This window comes from Idiotropiscis lumnitzeri, chromosome 7 (assembly GCF_059441095.1).
Source record: "Idiotropiscis lumnitzeri isolate Australia: NSW breed Sydney's pygmy pipehorse chromosome 7, RoL_Ilum_1.0, whole genome shotgun sequence".
Lineage (NCBI taxonomy): Eukaryota > Metazoa > Chordata > Actinopteri > Syngnathiformes > Syngnathidae > Idiotropiscis > Idiotropiscis lumnitzeri.
In genome coordinates this window covers 3,353,758-3,369,243 of record NC_142397.1, presented here as the reverse complement: position 1 = coordinate 3,369,243, position 15,486 = coordinate 3,353,758, and the positions used below count along the sequence as shown (strand labels likewise).

Below are 15,486 nucleotides of genomic sequence, written 5' to 3'. Positions count from 1 at the left end.
AAACTAACTTGAACTTTCGAGTTCTCAAGAGTGGTGTCGGCATCTGGAAGCAGTAGAAGTCTTGTCTGGAAGATAAAGTAAGGAAGATATGAATGCCAATGTCCAGTCTGGGATCAATTACAGAGAAACTGACTGGGCGGGGGCATGGTGGAGTGGGGTGTGGTTAGGGGAGGGGGGGGGGCAGATCGTATATCTCCATGTGGATCCTCATACACACTTAAACAAACCGCCTGTGTGCGTTTGCGTGTGCACGAAAGCAGGGGTGTGTGTGTGTGTGTACGCGCGTGTGTGAGACAACGTGAATGTGGTATTTGGATGGCCCCGCTTCCCTCGCTGCCTCCTCGGCCATTTAACGAGAAGCTTGTGGCAGCTCCAGATGTGGACGGCCGCCACTGCCGCTGCCGCTGCCGGAGCCGCTGGCTCACACAACCACGTGTTGGAGCAATGGCGAGTGGGCCGTGGCTCTGCGGGATGAAACTGTTGGTTAGCGCCAGAGAGAATTAGGGGAGTGGTGTTGTTGGGAGATGGTGAGTGAGTGAGTGAGTGAGTGAGTGAGTGAGTGAGTGAGTGAGTGAGTGAGTGAGTGAGTGAATTAGTTTGTATGTGAGTCGGAATTTCGGTGTGAGACCTTTCCTGTGCCTTTTGAAATATTTTTCGAGTTCTTTTCAAAGCATCTCAAAAGCTTACCACCCGACGAAAAGATCACAAAAAGTAAACAATCCGAAATAGTAAACATTCTGCAATAATGACCATCTCGTCTCAATTTACTCACAGCTTAGTCATCTGGTTTGAAGTTTCAATTCCACATTTTTACAAGATTCATCTGCATGCCAAACTCTCCGTAGTGCATTGTGGGATGTATAAAACAGAGGAAAGAAGGGCCTTGTAATGGAATAAAAATGAACATTTGGCACCCAGGGAGCGAGGAAGTCTAAAAAAATTATCACATCATAAAATGTTCTGCACTTTTTAACACGCTAACTGTCAGAGAATTAAAAAAGTAAGTGAACCTCCCTTGCTTAATATTAGAATTGGTAGTTATGACGAGTCAGTCACGCTCAGATTTGCGATACTAGTTATAGGGGCAACCAACTTGAAAACCAGACAGTTGTCTCGGAGGCAAAACAAGCAGTTGGGAAGCTGGAAACTTAATCAGGAGCCTTCTCCGCGCCTGTGTCAACTGTAGAAATAAATAATCTCTGCTGCCATCTAGTGGCCGCTTGCGTCCTCTGCAGCAAAACTAATGGCGCTGCTTTTTAAAATTGATGCTTGGAAAGAGAGACAGCGAGTGTGTTTGGTGTGTGCGTGTGCGTGTGCGCGCGTGTGTGTTTCGGAGGGGTTGTCTTAGTGGGTGGGCGTGAGAGAGTGTGTGCGAAAGTGTGCTCGTGGGTGTGTGAGTGTTTCTCAACACATCAGTGTGTTTACCTTGATTTTATTGCGTGAGGCAAAAGTGCTCGTGTCTGTTATCTTGCAAAATATAATCTCTTGCCTACCCACAAGAAAAATAAGGTAGTTTGACATAAAAGCATCAGGACATTGGGCGTGTACGTCATAAAAATGTAAATTGTCATTTGAGATAGTGAGGAAATGGCAATCTTAAATTATGCAGAAAACAGAGAGAGTGAACAGAGACGTTTCTGCAGGTAAAGTGGCTCCACACACACAAAGGCAACAGAAGGGCAAGCGTGTCACCATGGAAACCATCAGCTTCTTCCTCATCATCGTCATCATCATCTGTAGCCAATACCCACTAGGACACTTAAGCATTCTTTCGGACTGAGAGTACACCTTTCTTTAGCATACTGGATATACATAGTGTGTGTGGGGGGGTGTGTGCGTGTGTGTGTGTGTGTAGGCACGTGCGTGTGTGTGTGTTGAAAAACCTAACCCCTTTTTTTAGTCTTGCACTCGACAAATACACCATATATTTAAAAACAAAATAAATACAACTAATACTAAAACTAATAAATTCTAAACTAAAACAAAGCATTTTAGAAAAAATAAAAACAAATAAACCTGTTTTATAAATGAATTTAAACTAAGGGAAAAAAAAAAAAAACACAAGTCAAAACAAGATCAAAATAAACTATAATGAAAAATCTAAAATGATTCTAACCCTGTTGTGAATGTAAGTTCGAATGCTTGTTTGTCTACATGACAGATATTAATGAAATAACTCAAAGAGCAAGTTCGGATACTTTTGTCTACGCAGCGCATGTCTTTTGTTGGACTTCCGCCCTAAAGGACGCACTTCTGCGTTCATTTCCCGCAGCGAGCCCCACTGACATTCTTGTTTGTCTCTTCAACATCCGTGCCAGTTTCCATGACAACATGACTTCACTCTCTCATCCTCTGTCGCCATGCATTCTTCTGACCTTCCATCGCTCTTTTCATTTCGCCCCCCCACCCCTAAAAAAAAAATAAAAAATTCTCCGACTCTAATTGATGCTCGCCACATACCAGTGGGAAACGTGATGGACGCGCATAAAGTGGATGACATGTTTATGATGACAAACAAATCTGCCTGCAAGCCATCTTCATCCTCCTGCAGAGGCACATTATGATACATCGCAACAATTTCTATCCTATCTGTCTACTTATCTTCATATCTCACACAATTGAAGGAACGGGAAAAAAATGAATCTGTTGCAGCCTTTCCAAGACACCCCAAGTTCACTTTTTAACTCATATTTTTCTTAATAATTATTGCATTCAACAGTATGTGGAGTAAAAATAGTTCCCATAATGCCACAGGGTGCATCACGGGCATGCTCAAGCAAAAGAAATACGTAGATATTTTTTAGGATTTTGGCTTGCATCCTACAAATTCCTTCAAAAATTAAATAAACGCAGTAAACCATAAAATTATGAATACATACTTATTTTTTTGTGTACAGGTATAATGTACACCATTTTTTTTTATTCGCACATGCACAAATCAATATCCTGTGGCATTATGGGAAAAATTGCTATGTTTGTAGCAATTAGCCAATAAATATTTTCAAACGTACTTGCAAATATGTACGTTCAAACATATTTGCCAGTCAAAAATGTTTCCTCCACAATGGGCGTCCTTCGCTTCGTCCCACACTGTATAAAATCACACAGTTATAACATTTGCTCTCCATATATCCGTTGAACAGGGCTAACGTCAGCACAACGCATGACCGTATCTGATATGATGTCCTTGCTTGGCCTTCCTCCTCATTCAGATGTGCCCGCCTTGGCCACCAGGGAGCAGTATAAGACGGATATGCGGATATTGCGGACTGGAGACTCAGCTCCTCTCTCAGCTTGACAGTGTGGCAGTAATGTTGGCCGTTCTTCTCAGAGGATAAAGAAGATACGCCTGTGAGTATTGTTGCATTGTCGGTCTACATGTGTTGCCCCACTGTTAGCGTTCCGATATGTCGCTAAAAGGTAACAACATCGCCATATAGATGCTAATTGTTAGCCGGCGTGCCTGTGGAGATTTTGCTAACATTAAGATAGCGGAGGCTATGTGGGGGGCGTTCTGAGTACACAATGTGTAATTCTTTTTTTTTTTTTTTTAATGTTTAAACAGATACTAATCATCATCAAAGAGACGTCCTATAATCTTTCTTGCATCAATTTAGACATCCCCCCTGAAACTGGTTAATAAAAATAGTTTAGACGTGTTATTTATTCGTGATTAAAAATATGCAAACAGATATCTAGTAAATACAATACAATAGAACTATTGTGACACAATTTCGATTAAAATATTGGGTTCATTATTAAATTTAATACATATAAATAACACAAAGTAGAAAATAAGCATGGACGATTTTCTAGACACACTTTATTTAATTGGCCATTTTATTTATTGCAAAAACATTGCCGACTTGGATGCAGATGACAGCGTAAAAGAAGGCAAAATAAAAGCAAATCAATACAAATAAAATAGAATGTACAATGTGATGGAGGAAATCTTTACTCAAAACATATAGCTCAAACATGAAAATATTAATAACAATGATAATACAATCATACATAAAAAAATACAAAAAAATAATACCATAGCTTTCTTTTTATTGGTACTTTACATACAGGAGGTATTAAATAATCTTTGGCCAAGGGTTATGGTGAGAGTGCATTATAATCATTTCATTCTGATGAAGAAAACTTCATCAAACATGGCATAGACAAATTAAAATATATAACGGTGTTGTATATGCACTATGGATATATTTATCTAGTTTATTGATTCTTTTTGTTTAGATAATGTATGTTACTTACACATTTCCACATTATTTACTACAAATAAGGAATGTGAATGTTCGTTAATTTCCTCATGCCAGTGACATATAAAGTGACAAGAACAATGAACTGCTCTTCCACTAGATGGCAGAAGTTACAATTAACCTGCAGGTACACCCACCTGTTGCCACGCATTCAACACAATTATTAACTTGATGTTCAACTAAACACAACCACCTCACACACACACACACACTTAAATACAATTATAAAGACATCGAGGCGAGATCATCATTATATCAGAATAGTGACTTTTTCTGACATTTTGGGTGGCTTTCCAAAATATGGGCCTGAGTTCAATTAAGGATGCCAAAAGCCCGTTTTTTTCGTTTTTCTTTTTTTTGAAGACAGTGCGGGTGTACCTAATGAGGTGTCCAGAGAGTGTCACTATGGGAAGTCCACCCAGTGACACTCGTCAGTGACTTACGGATACCCGTGTGGACACTCGCATGATTGTCAGCTCATCCTGCCGGGGAGGCATGAACCGCGGCGAGGCGACGCGTCTCCGGATTTCAGCCCAAACTTCCAGTCAGACGTGCCAAGCCGCGCATTGCTAGCTGAAGGCTGCGTGGTGGGCGAGCCTCCCGTGTCACCCCCCACTCTCTCGCCTCAACACCCCCCTCCCGCTCTCCACTCCAGCGAGCTGTGAAGCGGCCGTGGCTGCGACGCGAGCCGACTCAGCGAGCGCTGTCGGCGGCTTCCACCCCCGGGGAATGTCGGCCCCTGACGTCGGCCTCCTCCTCCTCCTCCTCGGGTGTCACAGAGCAGACAGATTGGGTAGAGTACGCCGCATGTTTTACCGCTAACTGTTCCGCTCAAGTCACTGTGTTGTTAAAGAGAAAACTTTGCTGTTTTTTTGTCATATCTAATGAAATGTTTGCTGGTGGTTGGAAAAAAAGTTGAGTTAGCGAGCGCAGACGTCAATTAGCATGCTAGCTGAGTTAGCATCTGACGCACACAGCTCACCGGAGTGGGCTTCCATGCCACCGGCCAGCGTCCCTCGAAAAAAGCCCCACACTCCCGCCCCGGGCAACGGAAGAGGCAGTCGGCCGAGCTCACGCCGAGCCTGACGGATGCCATTAACCACGCCGTGCTCCGTGAGCGCTGCTTCGGATTAGCTTGTCGGCTAGCTAATTGGGGAGACGGCGGAAGCGGACGTGAAGCTACGCCGAGTCGTGTGAGGTGACAGGCGGCTGACACTTCCACGCTCAACCGGTGTGGACATACGTTCACTTGTTATGTTGTTATTCACACCGTCATATCTCATGACATTTACACGCGATTTTACTTGACGTTTTATTTATTTTACTTTTCGGTGGTGCCAAAAATTCCTGTTTTTGGGGGGAAATCGTCAATAGAAAATGTTCCACGCAGCCTGGCGAGTAAGAACCGGTGTGACGTGTTTGCGCGTCCGGTTCTTGGCTCGTCTTCCCCGCCATGCGTGTGCGTGCGTGCGTGGTTAGTCGACAATGACAACAAGCCAGCAGCCTGTTGCATGTATGGTTGCCATAACGCTGCTGCTGCTACGGCTTTAAATGCACACACGCACACGCAGCCTGCGTGGTGGAGCTCCCATATCCCGGCTAGCTATATTTAGCCCACTAACAGAGTTTGCAACTTGATCCGAATTGTCTTGCACAGCTCAGTGGCGGCCAGTGCATTTGGTTTCTTGGCCTTCAGTGGGGACTTACCCAATATAATCCACTTCTTAATACCACCACTATCATATTGCAATTATAGAAACCATCAGCCACGTAATATAACAGCACGTAACTGTTCCTTGGATCTAGATGAGTTCAGAATCAATATTGATAACGTGATGAAAGCAAAATTTAGAAATGGCTAAATAGTACACTCGGTATCAGGCCGATACGGCTTTATTTTAAGGTATCCTGCACTTGTAGATGGTGCTGGTATCAGCCACCAATACTGAACACAAAAAAATCTGACATTGACTGAGTCCTTCTATAATGTTGACTCGTCCGGTAATCATCATCTGCGTCAAAAAGAAGTCTTGTATACTTGTACTATTGTACATATCGTATTGTGTATCAAACATCCTTATAAAAACAAATGAATAAAATAGATCATACACACCAGAGATGCCGCTTACGTAATGTATTTGTACAGATGGCATCAGATGTGGATTGCTAATTGAGGTTTGCTGTAACTTGATTGGTTATTGTTCAGCCAATCAGACTATGACAGAATGCTGACATCAGGCCAGTGCTCTGGCCATTGGGATGAATTTGAAATACGGTTGGTCGACGACAGTTGTGCTGCTAATAAAGTCAAGTCCTGCATTTCCGTGAGGAAGTGAGTTGAGGAGTTTCAGTTTGACATAGGTTGCGCTTAAAATGATTTCCACAGAAAAAAAACACAATGAGGTGATTTTGCTTCTGGTGGATGTGTTTCAACACACATCTTCTGTAAGACATTTAATTAACGATGAGTTTAAAGTGATATCAAATAATTTTTTAACTATAATTTGGAGCATATTTAGATTTATAACTTATTAGTGTTGGCGATATCTTCGTGTCTGCGTCAGTGACTCGCAGAGTTTTGCTTCTCGTGTTGGAATTGTTAAACTTGAGCTACGTAGTGTGAATCAAGTCTCAAATTTCTTTTAGTGGCCAAATATTTGATGATATATTTGACATTGTTTGGTCGCATTTGTATAGAGAGCAGGCGGTGCACATGAAAAATGCAAGCGCGATCACATGAGTGGCGGGGGCAGGGAGGCCCTCAACTTCCTGTATCTTCTGTCTACAATTGATTTTGAAAGGAAAAGCTTGTTACATACAGTCAGTTAATTTATGATGAAATTAAATCGCATCCGTCGATAGGAAAAACAAAATACTCTTCTGAACACTTACTGTCCTCAATAAAAGCAACACCATGTATGAAATGTGGTCCAATATGAGCGTTGTGAGTGTCAAAATGGCCACTTTCACTTTTGGTCGACACAGAAAGTTGAATTGCACGTCAATTCTTGGCCACAGAACATATTAGAAATAATCCATCATAAAACTTTGAACAGGGTCGGTTATTAACGCTGGCCTGATGCCCCCTGGGCCGGTATGGCACTGTGTCAGGCCACCTCGTACCTTACAGACGCCGGCCTGAGCAGGCTGGTCCAAACGTTTAAAGGCAGTGAACTCAATTCAACTCACTTCACACTAAGCAGCAATTTGACAGAGAACAATTTATGTACGGAAACTCTCCAGTGTTACTGAATTAAAGCAATTCTGCAAGGGAGAGTCGTCCAAAATACAGCGACAGAAAATGTTTGATTTCAGTTGCTGCCGCTGAGACACACACACTTTTGAAGTACTCCCCCCCCACACACACACATAGTCAATGGTTTTGTTTTTTCATTCATTACTAAAATCATTTAAAATCTGCATGTTATGTTTACGCAGGTTATCGTTGTCAGATATTTACATTTGTGGGATGCTCTTCAACTATAAAGTAGGGAAACAATGTAAAAAAAAAAAAAAAAAAAAGTTAAAAAAAGACTAATAAAAATTTGTTTCATGATTTTTTTTAATTTTGTTTTAAAAAGCATAAGATGTTTAAAAAACTCAATGGTACAATATATCACGCAACTTAAAATAAGTAGGGCTGCAACTGATGATGACTAACAATTGATTAATCTGTCAATTGTTTTTTTTTCAATGAGCCAAATACCAACAAACTTTTCATTTCCACCCATTCAGTCAAAAACATTATTTCAAATTGACAATGCAAAAAAAATGCACCAATAAATATGAATTATGATCTGGGTTTGTTCCGTGATGTGTCAGAAAATATGGAAACATTTGAATTGAAGTTTTCCGCCCTAAAAGCAGATGTTTTTTTTTTTTTGGGATTAATCACACCGATAAACACTTTCAAGGAGGACCTCAGAAATCTGACAAGATTTACTGTTGAGAGAATGAAAAAGATTTTAGACATTTGAAGTTAATGTTTCAAAATAAGTATTCAATTATCAAAGTAATGTCGATAAACTTGATAGACAAGTTGTCGATTCATCGTCTAATTGTTGCACCTCCTAAATACATTTTTTGCGTTTGTCATCAATCAAACATTTTTTTTTTTCAAACTGATTTATTTTTTGTCCTTTGTGTTTGTTTAACTGGTTCGTGCATGCTAACCTACTTCATATTGAATTGATTTAAACACAATGCGAGCTTCAATTTCTCTGCACGTAAGCCGTCTGGAAAAGGTTTAGACTCGCCAAAGTATACAATGTTTGTTTGTTGTGGTCATGTGCTTGTGCCGTGTCACTTGTGTGAGCAGGAGCAACCTCCGCGACGGCCTAACTGGCCTCAAGTGACACCGGCAGGTATGTTAGCGCGCCTTTTTTAGCGCTAATTGGCTACCCGCCGTCGTTAGCGGCTTCCCTCCTCGTGTCCGAAATGGTCTTTTCTCTCCATTGTTGTTGTGCCGACGCTGCGGCGCGACCATCTGCTCTCTGGTGTCACACGATGCGCTTCGCCAAACGGAAATGAAATTCTCCAGCTGCGGAGGCAAACGGTCGGCTGCTAGCTCATCAAGTTGATGGTGGCGAAGGGAGTATTCTGAAACCCGACAATTAAAAAAAAAAAAAAAATCACTAATTTGTTTGTGAAGCTAAGAAGGGCGGTCTATTTTCTTCCCATCAGCCCTCTCCCTGTTGATGATGAGGCTACATTTTCAGACATTCCTTTGCTCTAATTGGCAGGCTTCCAAACATGCCATACAAAGGATGTAACCGTTGACCCGCAGTGCAAAAATGAACCGCTACTTCCTTGTTTCAGAACCGAGCCTCGGCTGTCGCCTGGTGCACGTTTAATGAGATGGGGAGACTCCACATGTGGCACGTAGAAACTCACCGTGTGCTCACTGCGCTTTCTCTGCGGAACCAAACCTTCAGTTATCCATGAAAAACTCACCTATTCGCTGGTTTTGTATGCCAAAATGCCTCAAGATGGCACCAAAATTATAATAAAGTAATAATTGGTGTCAAGGAACGACGCTAACTCTTTTTGTACTTGACAAAAAGAAGTGGTAGTTGGTAGTTTGGAGTAGTTGAATAAATACAAATTTTTTTCTAAGTGTTTATTTAATCGTGATGTCAATATCAAGCATAATAATGATTATTTTTTTTCCAGAATTGCCCAGCCCTACCGCGAAGGAGGAATTCAATTCATGCCGTGAAATGAATTCGAGGCCATATTGCTTAGTCATCTCTTGTAATGATTTCATCGAGGGATGCCAAATAGATGAGACTGAGATGTTGTAGCTTCCGTTTCAGCTCTAACGTGGAATGATCTCAGTGTGAAAGAGGGAGAGCGACCTCTCACCTTTTGACTGATTGATTCATCGACCAAGAGGTGTGTCCCAAAACTTTTGTCCACGCAGTCTCCCTTCTCGTTACACGTGTTTGTTGTTGTGCGTTTTGCTGCTGCCCGCCGTTTTGTGGAGCGTGTCCAGAGGACGTAGCGAGAGGTTACTTCAGGTCGCCGGCCATGAGCGCAAACATCTCCCAATGACACAGCGTTCCGCTTTATCAGTTCCATCCTCGACAAATTACTCGGCCCACGTCTACCATCTGCGTAGCCGCCATCCTGTGCCTGTCGGGGGTAAAGTGCACCGTGCGGCGGCGGGGCGAGCAACGCGGGCAAACAACAGCCTTTCGCGTTAGTGGCTTTGTGTGCAGGTTGCCGTGGCAACACAACACGCGGCGGCCAACCAGCAGGTCGAGGGTTTGTGATAGGCGGGTGGCCGCGTTTGGTTTGATGTTGCAGACCTGTGACGTCCTTTCCCGTCACGACATTATCCTTAACGGCAAACGCAGGGGCGGCGGGGGCGAGTCAAAGCAGGAGCGTTAACACAAAACGCCGCCAGCAGGTCGCAACTTGCCCGAGACATTAATTGCTCACGAGCGTCAACCTTACGCAACAACACTTGATGATTAAATGAATAATTTATCATTATAAAAGACAATCAATACACTGTGTCATATTATTTACTCTGTGCTTCCAAATAATCTTTTTGACTTCCCTTTTGTAACCTTTTGTCACGATGGCTCCCTCTCACTGACATTTCTTTGGCTTCTTCTCCAAGAGTGCAAAAGTTGGCACGGGCTTGGTTGCTGATTCAGTGTCTGTTTCAAAGCTGAAAAACCTCTGCAGCGCTTGCATGTCAATCACTGGGAAAATCATTAAGCGCACGGGAACTGTTGACGTGTGCTTCTTTTGTGTGGAAAAAAATATTGTCAATCAAAAGCTTATTATCTTTTATGGCGGCAACATTTTTGGACTTGGTGTTTTTTTTTTTGAACATGTTGTCATATTACATCACCACAGCGATTAATCACGCAGATTAAATAGGGCTCAAAAGTTTCCATTCAGGGGAAAAAAAAAACCAACAAATGCTGGTTTTATGTCGTCAAGGGTCATGCATGTTGTTTTGGCCTCTTACTTATTTTTCCTCCGGAGCCCCATGTTTGGTTACGGGCAAATTCTTTGAGGAAAACAAAAAAAAAAAAAAAAAAGACCTCCACTGTCTATGAATGTGCTTCTGCGTCATTCATCAGCAAGTGTGTTTATTCGTTTCTGTGCGCTGGGGCATCACTCTTCCAGACAGTCTCCACATCGAGTAATAATATCAGTGTGTTCTAAATATAGCTTTCGGTGATGCAGACCGATAAGGATTTTATTTTTTTTTGTCAATTGTGATATTTGGCAGAAAATGGATGAAATGCTCGACGAGGTTAATCAAATATATCATGAATAAAATAACATATTTTCTGGTCTCTTCATGAGACAGTGTGGAGAAAATATGAATTACCGGCAGAACATTTGACAATGTTAAAATACTTTCTTTTAAGTAACAACAGAGAAGAATCAACTGAAAGCATTAACTGCTGAATGTATTTTTGGCTTTCGGCCGCGGACATCTCAATAAACTGAATAAGCAAAATAATGAGTGAAGTTACTGGCCAAACACTTTTGCAGGCTGCGCGTTAATGTTAAATCCTATTTCTTCTACTCTGTTATTTTCTTTGCCATGAAGTGCTGACTCACGACCTAAAATAAATACCCGAGACGCCTTTCTCAGAAGTCAAAATGTCATCTTTGACAGAGGAGCATTTTAAAATATGTGATGTACTCAAAGAGAGTTAAACTGGACTTGGAGCCAATATTTTTTTAAAAAATTTTTTAAATCGTTTTTTGCAATCCATTCAGTCATATCATTAGGGTGGAGTAATTGGTTTAGTTTGTTTGTTTTATTGGCAAGCATGGCTTGAAGTAAGCGGTTTCACGTAAAATGTGACTCATTGAATAGCAATACTGAGAATCAACCGTTGAGGTGGCGCCAAAAATCTTGGCACCCGTGTTGCTAAACGACACCTCGTCGTTGGAGGTAGAGGAGAGTTGTGTCCTATTACCACTTACTCGTGCGACTAAATATGTTGAAGAGTCGCTCGGAAATTTTATTCTCACGAAGGGGAGGAGCGATGGAGAAGTCACGCTAATTGCTAAGCTAACCTAAGATCGACTCATCAAGAATTTATCAAAACCGAATTAAGTGCTTGGGTGGTCAAGTACACTTTTTCACTGAAGTTTGAGTCTAACCGCGTTAAAGCGGAGTGTGTCCAACTTCTCAAAAGAAATGAGCCTCATAATTAGGAAATTGCTCTTTAAAAGAAGTTATTGATTAGTAAAACTGCTCCACAATAAAAATATATTTTGAGCCTTTTACAGGTTAAAACAATTTTATTAACCATCATGATTTTTTTTAACTTCATGTATGGATTATGTAATATATAAACACTCTCAAGATTTAAAAAGTCATGTCTGTACCCTGCCTGAAAAAAATGTTTTTTATAAATTCAGCACATGCATTTTACAACACTAAATTTTATGTACCTTTAAGGTCCTGCTAAAACAATCTGCTTTTCACAAAACTCACTTTATTGTTGAAAGACGTTGTTTTTTGTCACGTTTGTTCTGAGATTAGCCTGAGTGACGCTGTCCAGTCGGCCAGTGTGTGTGTGTGTGTGTGTGTGTGTGTGTGTGTGCACCTTGTACATCTGATTAGTCTTGACTGCCTTTGCTTAACAAGCTAGACTGGTGTGTGCGCATTTCCGAAGTGTGGCAGGAAATTGAAATCTGATATTCAATAGACGGGGAAATTAACTCTATTTCTTTTATACGGACTGTCCCATGGTTACATTATCTTATAATAATTCCTGTTTTTTTTTCAACTATTTATAACAGTTCCCAGATGTTTTAATAATAACTGATCAAAAAACAAAGTTCGGATTGGCTTTGCCACGGATCATATCATTTTTCACAACAGCAAAAAGAGAAAAACAAGGTAAATTGAACTTTGTCCTCAATTTATTTTGCGTAACACTTTTGCCCATATCCTCCCCATTTCTTCTGTAACAAATATTCTATATTTTGTTTAAAGATAATATAGATCGTGTTAAATGGGGAATTTTTTATTTTTTTTATTTACCCAAATATGGAAATTGCTCATTTTTGAGCTGTAATTTTGATAACATGATATTGCAATATTTTTGCGAACAGTTATCTTATTGCCGCCAAATGTGGTGAGTGGCGAATTTTCATAATTTGCGCAATGCTCCCAGAACCTCCCTGCGCTGTACTCCTCACTACCTCATCTTTGTGCCAATTTAAAGTCGTGAAATGATTATGTAACACATACCCTAATCTGTATCATCTACTCAAAAACTGTGCTAATCTCATATCCAAAGGGATGCAACACCGCCATCTGCAGGATTCTGTTAGTCAATACAATGGTGTACAAGTCGGAGTTTCACAGACAAGCTAGGCGAGACCCTCTTCCAGTGCCTACCTGCCTCAAGAGCAGACAAAAAAAAAGATAGTTTGTGTGCCCACAAGTTTTGAAAAACTACATGGCATCTCTTCCCCCCCATTTTCATTATTTTACGACCCAGAATGGATCAATGAAACGTCTCGCATCTCATCTTATTGCTGGCGTCGGCCTCGACAGACTCTCCTTGAAGTGAGTGTCTGGTTGCTATCACATCAGGTCGACATTCACTCCCAGATAGGCCCTATCTCGTCTTGGCCGTCTACTCGAAGGTCGGCCTCCCACCGCGTGACTAGCCTGACCCCCCCCCCGCTCCCCTCTCGCACTCTCGGCTGTGTGATGCACAAAGCCATTGAGTCACATTTGTCAACAGGGTCGACATCTGACCAGCCCACATTAGGTTAATGAGTGATGAGGTCCTGGCCCCGGCGTACAAGGCGTGTCCCTGTTCTTGTCTTTAGTTGGTTAGTTAATGACTAATGGCAGTATTGTATTCTCGTTTTGGGACCATTTAGTACCGGGTGGCGCAGAGTAACTGAACTCAAGAAATTTTATTGATCATTAGAGTCTGAAAGAATTTTCATTTTGAAAATCAGTCTTTGGAGAGCTTTGGACTTCCAATGGTCTTCCAATAAAAAGCAAGTTTATTTAAAAGACAATATCAGCAGGACTCGTGCTCCAGGTGATTGTCAGACACAAATCCTGTTCTGTGTAATATGCGATGACGGACTGGCAAGTGAAATGAGCTTTCAAGAATTCCAAATAAGCACCTTGCATCCATTTCCATGGATTTCCATTTCAATGGGCTCAAAGCAAAACACGTCATGAGTCAGGCATGCTTGTTTTGTGAGGCGGGTGAGTCAGGTATTGCTACACAAAGTGTTGTGGAATGTGCAGTGAAGATCTTGCGGACCCAGAATGCTGCTGGGCTACTTGGGACTGCGGCGAACTACAAAACCCCCCCACCCTTTCCAAGCCGTCCTCCCCACCCCTCTTAGTCCCAAACTCAGTCGTTTGCTATTAAAGACACATTGTGATGACTGCGTGAGGCTTTTGCTCTCTTCTCCTTGTTATTTCTTCCCTGCCTCCCTCACGTCGTCCATGTTGACACCGAGGCTTGAGAAGCACGGCAATGATTGTTGAAATGACTCACCATGGTGCTCTCTCGCTGTGTCCAGGTCTGAGTGTGTCCACTGAAGCATGAAGCAGGAGAGTCGCGATGGTGATGTCAGGCCTCATCCGCAACCTGAGTGTGCTTACAATAATTGACAGGTTGGGTATTGTGTTGTTGTTGTTTTTTTTTTAACCTAAAATAGATTGGATACTTTTTGTCAAGTCACTTTCTCGAGATCAGCTAGACAATCGTCCTTATATTGCCATTTGAGTGTGTGAAAGACGGCGATTGTCCTAAATTTGGGATGATTTCACCAATATAACTGGCTTAAGTTACACAACTGCATTTCTACGGTAAAATAAACATTGTTAGCTAGCTTAATAAAATATAGACTACAGCCATTAGTAATAACAAATTGTTATCCCGCTACGGATGGTTAGGACAGAGGGAAATTGCACGCAACCCATGTGCGTTTTCGATCGCAAAATACAGTTAACACACAAGCACGTTTTTAGATGGCCTCGACCGACGCCGTCTCTCAACTCGCTGAGCTAGCCAACTTCTCATTGGCTGACTTCCTTGTCACTCAGTAGGCCAGCACACATTCAACGTCAGGGATACTACAGTAAAGAATTTCAGGATCGTGACCCCCAAGTGGGCAAAATACCTGTACGTCACATGCATACGTTTTGCTATGATATGCACGAAACCTTGTCATATAAAAAAAATATTATATATTATATTATTGCTACTTTGCAGTTTTCGCCTAATCTTGTAGTGGTCTGGAACGGAACTCTTAAATAATGACGAGCTTGTCTCAATTTACTCCCAAATTTAATCTCAGAAGTGGTGTAGGAATACGTTTATTGTACGTTATGCCACCTGGTGGAAGATCTTTTAAATGTTCTGCATGACATTACTTGTCACTAAAATGTATACATGAACATAGAATTGTTGTAGTAAATAAATAATAATTTGACGTGAAAAAAGTGAAATTGAAGCTTGCGAATAGGCATGGAATCACTAAATGTTTGTATTTAGGTTAAAAATGTTAAAATCTAAATAAAAAGAAAGTTTCACTGTGGCGATAGTTAAATATTTATCTGTGAAAAGGCCATCTTTTCATTTACTTTATTTTTTTTAATGTCATTTCTCCAGAAGTATTGCTTGATCGCAATGTGAGCTCCAGCCGACGTCTTCTCCACGCCGCTCCTCAGCCTCACTCAGCAACCAATCAA

At 41.5% G+C, this 15,486-nt stretch overlaps 1 long non-coding RNA gene across 2 annotated transcripts; it reads right to left on the bottom strand.

Moving 5' to 3' along the window:
* Positions 1-3,939: 3,939 nt before the first annotated feature.
* Positions 3,940-5,848, bottom strand: LOC148333096 (uncharacterized). Of its 2 annotated transcripts, none has more exons than XR_015844270.1 (2): positions 5,239-5,848; positions 3,940-5,161 (listed from the first exon to the last, which is right to left on the bottom strand). It is a non-coding gene; the product is annotated as an uncharacterized LOC148333096 (long non-coding RNA). The 2 variants fall into 2 exon arrangements; XR_015844271.1 differs by having other exon boundaries at positions 5,248-5,848.
* Between the last annotated feature and the right edge of the window lie 9,638 nt (positions 5,849-15,486).